Genomic DNA, 6000 nt, shown 5'->3' on the forward strand with positions numbered 1-6000 from the left:
AATTTGCTATAAGGTCTGTGCGCCTACCAGAAAGAGACAGAGAAAGAGTGAAAGCGATAAAGCCAGCTGCCAGGTCCAGGCACTTGAACCATGGCCAGCCATGTGAGAGTCCAGCACCCTAACCACCACACCACCTGCTGAGCCCCCCCCAACCCCCACCCCACCTGCTGAGCCCCCCCCCCCACCTCGTTATGTACTCTTTGACAGAGAGTCACTTTGTGCAATTCACAGCTAAGGCCTGGGAGGTTATGTTCCACCTCCCTAAGGGTGGAGCATCTACGTAAAGCATCTGGAACTCTTCTGCATGGGAGCTTTATCTCCCGTTATTGTTTTTGCATTTATTTATTCAATCATTTAGCTATATCCATATGGACTCGTGGGTATTGATACTTGGGGTTCTAATCCAGCACTACTTTATTTGGTTACTCAAAATGTTCCGCTTTGGGGCATGAAGGGTTCATTCAGTTGACTCGCCATGCATGAGAGAAAAACTGAGGCAGGTATTTGGCAACAGTGGTCTCAAATTCCTCCCATTCCTGTATGCTCACCCCTTTGCAATGTGACTTTGGAATGTCTTTCATTAAGGCTTGATCTTTGGGGCCAGCAGGGGCATGGTAGTTAAGGTGCTGGATTCCCACGTGGCTGTTCGCAGTTTGAATCCTGGACCCAGTGGCTTGAAAATCACTCCAGGTGCGAGTGCATGTGTGCCCCAAATCCTGAGACGAGAATGGAGGGGAAGGGATTGTGGCATTGCCATTTCCCCCATGGGGCGATTTTCTCACTTTCTCTGTCTCTTTCTGTCTCTCTCTGGTCAGCACATGTGCTCTACAGCAAAAACTAAAAAAAAAAAAAAAAAAGCCCTGGTCGGGCCATGTTCTCTCCAGCAAAAACCAAAAAAAAAAAAAAAAAATTTGTGGGAACTTGGAGTTAAAATATGAATTTATTTTGGTGCAAAAAATGTAAAGTCCATGCGTAATTCTTTTCCCAGTATGCACTTTCCATGAACTTTCTGAAGTCTCCTCATAACTGTGATCACCATTATGGAAGTCCCTTGGTCTAGGTCTTTCATACACAGTGGGGTAGATTTTCTCTAATCTTCGAAGGCCTTAACAGAATAGATGTCATGGTGCCGATTTCACCGTGAGTGAAAACCGAGGTTCTGGGAGGGGAAGAGCTTTCTAGAGGCCCGCAGGCCTCCCCAAACCGCCGCCTCCCTTCCATTTGTTTGGCTGTGTCCTCGGCTGTCCTCTTCTCAGTCTCGCACCCAGGGCCTTGCCTCCTCTGCACCCCTGCCAGAGCTCCAGCCTCTTCCCCTTTCTGAGCTCTCTGAAGCTGCTTCCTGGGCCAGATGTTCCCAGGAACCTTCTTTTTCCTCTCCACCTATCCCCGCCCACCGTTCAGGGTGCCTCCTGACTGCATTGGTCTCTTGCTCCAGGAAGTCGTGGCTTACAGCTGCCCCATCACGTTCATTGCACGATTGTTGCTGGGCCGATTTTGATCAAATTTCTCTCTCCTCCCACCCACTCCAGACCTCAGGGTGTATGCCTAGCACAAACAGGTACCCAACACGTATTCGTTGAGGAAAGGGATGATCTTATTTGAATCTCACAGCAACCCTGTGAAGCCAGCCTCACTCCCATTGTACAGATAAGAAAGCGAGGTCCAGAGGGAGGGGGCTGGGCCAGGTCCTTGTGACTTGTGGACACAGCCAAGCCTAGGTCATCCTGGTCCTCACACCCATCCTGGACACTAGGATGTGGAGGAGCAGGTGATGGCTGAGAGAAGGGGCCTCAGTCAGCCGGGGGCGTGCAGCCTCCCCAAACCCTCCCCTGTTCTGATTGGAATCCTCAACCATGGCCTGTCCCTGCCCTCTCCTGCCCAGGGCACAGTGCAGGAGGCCAAGGAGGTTGGGAGGGAAGAAAGAGAAGTCCCCAGACGTGAATGGCAGTCCCCGTGGTGGTGTATCCCGAACCAGGGCGGGACATCAGAGCTCCATGCCCCACCCATAGGCTCTACTTCACCCGAGAAGGGGCCCGGGGGGGCAGAGAGCTTTGATATTCACGTGAGTTTCCAGTGCCAGCCAGCCCTAACTCAGCAAGTGCTTGGGTATTCATTGTTTTCTTTAACTTTGGTTGCGAGGGAGCACAAGATCAAGATAGAACACGCTCCAAAGCAGGTGATTTGGGTCCAAATCCACCTTGGTCCCCCCAGCTCTCCACCCAACTTTGGCTATGTGACTTCACTTTTTTTTTTTTTTTCCTATAGGTCATGTGTGTTCATCGGAGAGAGACAAAGAGACAGGAGAGGGAAAGTGAGAAATCACTCCCCACCAGGAGTGATTCTCCTCCATTCTCCATGCACACGAGCTCAAGGTGTTTATCAAGCCACTGGGTCCACGTAGTCAGCCATGTGGGATCCAATGCTTTAACCTCCACGCCATCTGCCGACCTGTGATGTCACCTTTTGGGGCCTGAATTTACCCACCTATAAAAAGGGGTGATGATAACAGAACCTACCCTACAGGGCCATGATGGGGCTTGGATATTCCAAGGAAAATTCCTCATGGAGAGCTGGGCATGGAAAAAGGCATAGTGAGCAGATGGGAGACTGTGAGCAGGCCCTTTCCTCACAGGATTTTAGAGGCCCTGCTGTTATCCCTGTAAGGGGCAGAAGTGGGACTTGGGCACGTTTCCCTGCAAAGCCAGAGGGGTGTACCTGTAACCCAGGTTACCTCAGGTAGCCCTGCATGCCGGGCCCTGTGTTAGGGGCCACACAGACATAAAACTCAAGTGGAAATGGGTCAATCTTCCAGGATGACTTACGGTCATCTCAGACATTGCTTCATAAGGAATGCTTCAGGTCTGAAGCCTCTGAACCCCATTCTAAGAACCCCAGGAGCTGAGGTGGAGCTGGAGAAGGACTGAGCTAGGTGTTGAAGATCCTCGATTGCAAGCTGAGCAATACACAGTATTCTCAGTGTACTGGGGAGCCACTGAAAGCTCCAGGCAGGGGGAAGTGATGTGATAGCAGGCCAGGAAGAAGCAGGAGGCTGCTGGGATCTTCTAGGCAAAAGATGAAACTGGGCTGGGAGGGTGGGTGCTGGAGGGCCAGGCTGGATGTCCTGCTTCCCTTCCTGCCCATTGGGATGTGACGCCTTTGGGTGCAGGCTCTCTGGCCCCAGGGAGGATAGCTGCAGTTGAGGATGGCAGATCTGCCTACCAGCAAAATTTCACAGTAGATGAGAGACACACTTAACCCCTGAATCTGGGGCATTTTGTTACAGTGGCTTAACCTGTACCCTCATTCCCTATGTGGGCTCAGACAAGACAATTCACTTCTTTTTTTTTTGGAGAGGCTTTTGCTAGAGGGCGCGTGCGCTTGCCAGACAGACATAGAGACAGAAAGAGAGAAACCACCCCCCAGGGGGGATGGCCACGCCACAATCCCTTCTCCTCCATTCTCCTCTCGGGATCTTGGGCTCGTACGCACACGCACCCGGCGTGAGTTTAAGCCACCGGGTCCGGGACGCGAACCGCGGTTGACTACGTGGGAGTCCAGCGACATAGCCATTACGCTAACTGCTGGTCCCGACAATTCACTTCTTGAGCCTCAGTTTGCACATCTGTAAAATGAGGGCAACCCAAGAACCATCTGGGATTCTGTGAGATGATGTGTGGAGCTCACAGCTGAGGCCGGTGATTCCACCCAAGTCTCCCTGGCTGACCCCAGGTAGACATCACTCCTAAGTCCACACTGAGCTGAGGGCGAGGCCTTTTTCTCTTCCTCCTCCTTTCTTCCCCAGTGGCACCTGGCTCAGGGCAGTGGACATAATAGGCCCTTGACACAACAGGATCTGGACGATTTTCTTTCTTTTTTTTTTTCCTTTTTTTTTTTTTTTTTAAAGGTTTTTTTGCCGCAGGGTGCGTGTACTCGCTGGAAAGAGGGAGAGAGAGACAGCGAGGGAAAGTAAAGTGAGAAATCGTCTCCTAGCGGAGATGGCCACGCTGCAATCCCTTTTCCTCCATTCTCCTCTCAGGACTTTGGGCACACACATGCACATGCCCGGAGTGATTTCCAAGCTGCCGGGTCTAGGACTTGAACTGTGGTTGGTCAGGGGGAGTCCAGTACCTTAACCGCTCCTCAACCTGCTGCCCCTCCAAGGACCTGGATGACTTTCAGACAGAGTGATCAGTGACTCCACGCCCGCCTTTTATAGATAGGGAAACTAAGGTCTAGAGAAGGGCAGGGACTTGTCCCAGCTCCACAGCGAGGCAGGCCCAGTCCTTGGGCCTTGGGGTGGGGGGCAGGACTCCGATGTTAGTGCTCAGAGGCACATACTCCCACCCCAGCCCGCTCACTGAGCTCCAGCCGCTCCGACCTCCAGAGTTTCTGAGATCAGCCAGCTTGCGCCCACCGCAGGGCCTTACACCTGCTGCCCCTCTAGAGGCCTGTCTTTTCACAGCTCTTCACCTGCGGCCTCTTTCTCACCTGGTCAATCCTCAGCTTAACTCTCACCTCTTCAGAGGGTCTTCCCTGAGCCCCCTGAGTGGATCCTCTGTAATTCTTTCATTTCTGCCTCCTGCTTTTGTCTTCATTTGCAATATGTTAATTAAGTTGTTAATTTTGTATTTTAAACTGAAAAATAAAAAATCATAATTGACTGTGCATGTGTGTGAGAGAGAGAGGAACGTCCTTCCCGGGGCTCAGTCACACTGGAATCTGCCCCCTCTCCCCATCCTCCAGTGTGGCAGCACCCTGGCAGGCACAAATGCACCCAGGGTGCTGCCAAGCTCACTGGGCTGGGGACTTGCACCGTGGTGGGCACGTGGCTTCCAACTCTGCAGTCCAGCTTAAGACTGGGCCTTTTAAACTAGTTTTTAAAAATCTGGTGTTGGCGTCTCCCCACCTAGCCTGTCAGCTCTGTGACTAAGGACTGCAGGGTTTCTTGTTCACTGCTTTGTCTCATCGCCTGGCCAGGCCTTGCCCAGGCAGGATCCTAATGTGTCAGGTGAGCGAATGAGTGCATGCAGGAGTAAGGAAATATGTGAACGCATGTGCCGGGCCTGCGTGGCCACCGTCACACCAACCTCTCATGACTTCCCTGGGAACAAGAGTCCAGTCTCTCCAATTTGCAGACAAGACAAGGGAGGCTCAGAGAGGTCTCACGAGGCAGGACACAAATACGTCCAACGCTGGAAGCTTCCTGCCTGCCCTGGGAACGCACGAGCGGCTCCGCTGCACACACACTAAGTAGCATGAGGACGCCCGAACTAAGACTGGGCACGGCCTGGACCAGACCTTGTTTTCTGAAGGGCTGATCCATTAGGAGATGCTGTGCTGGCCATGCCGGGCAGCGCTGTTCACTTTTAGAATTCTTTCTTTGCTGGAACTGATGGGATAGGGGAGGGCCCTGTCTTGGACGTGAGCCCCTGGTGGCTGGAGCCATCTTGTCCAATAAGACCTGGGCTGAGAATGACATCAATGGTAGGACTGGGGGGTGGAGGGGCCATCATCTAAGCTGGATCTAACCATGCCTGAACCTACCCGCAGACTTCCCAGGTTACACGAGTCAATCCATTCCTTAAGACAAGAGTTTGCATCCTGTGAGCCCTGGCATGGCAGAGAAGGAAGGAGCAGTATTTAAGGACAGGTGACTAAGCGTAACCCCACCAGCTCCCTGGCCTTTTTAGGAAACTGGAGCACACAAGGGACTTGGGCCTTCACCCTCCCGGAAGAGTCGCACCCCCAGGGCTCATGGCTCTGCCCTCATCTCCTCTCCAGCATCAGCAGGTCTGCAGAAACCAGTGCTGTGGACACAGAAACGGGGCAGTGGGGGGAACCAGCAGTTAGCGTAATGGCTATGTCGCTGGACTCCCATGTAGTCGACCACGGTTCGCGTCCCGGACCCGGTGGCTTAAAACTCACGCCGGGCGCGTTTGCGTGCGTGCCCAAGATCCCAAGAGGAGAATGGAGGAGAAGGGATTGCGGCGTGACCATCCC

This window comes from Tupaia chinensis, unplaced genomic scaffold (assembly GCF_000334495.1).
Source record: "Tupaia chinensis unplaced genomic scaffold, TupChi_1.0 Scaffold140086_1, whole genome shotgun sequence".
Taxonomy (NCBI): Eukaryota; Metazoa; Chordata; class Mammalia; order Scandentia; family Tupaiidae; genus Tupaia; species Tupaia belangeri.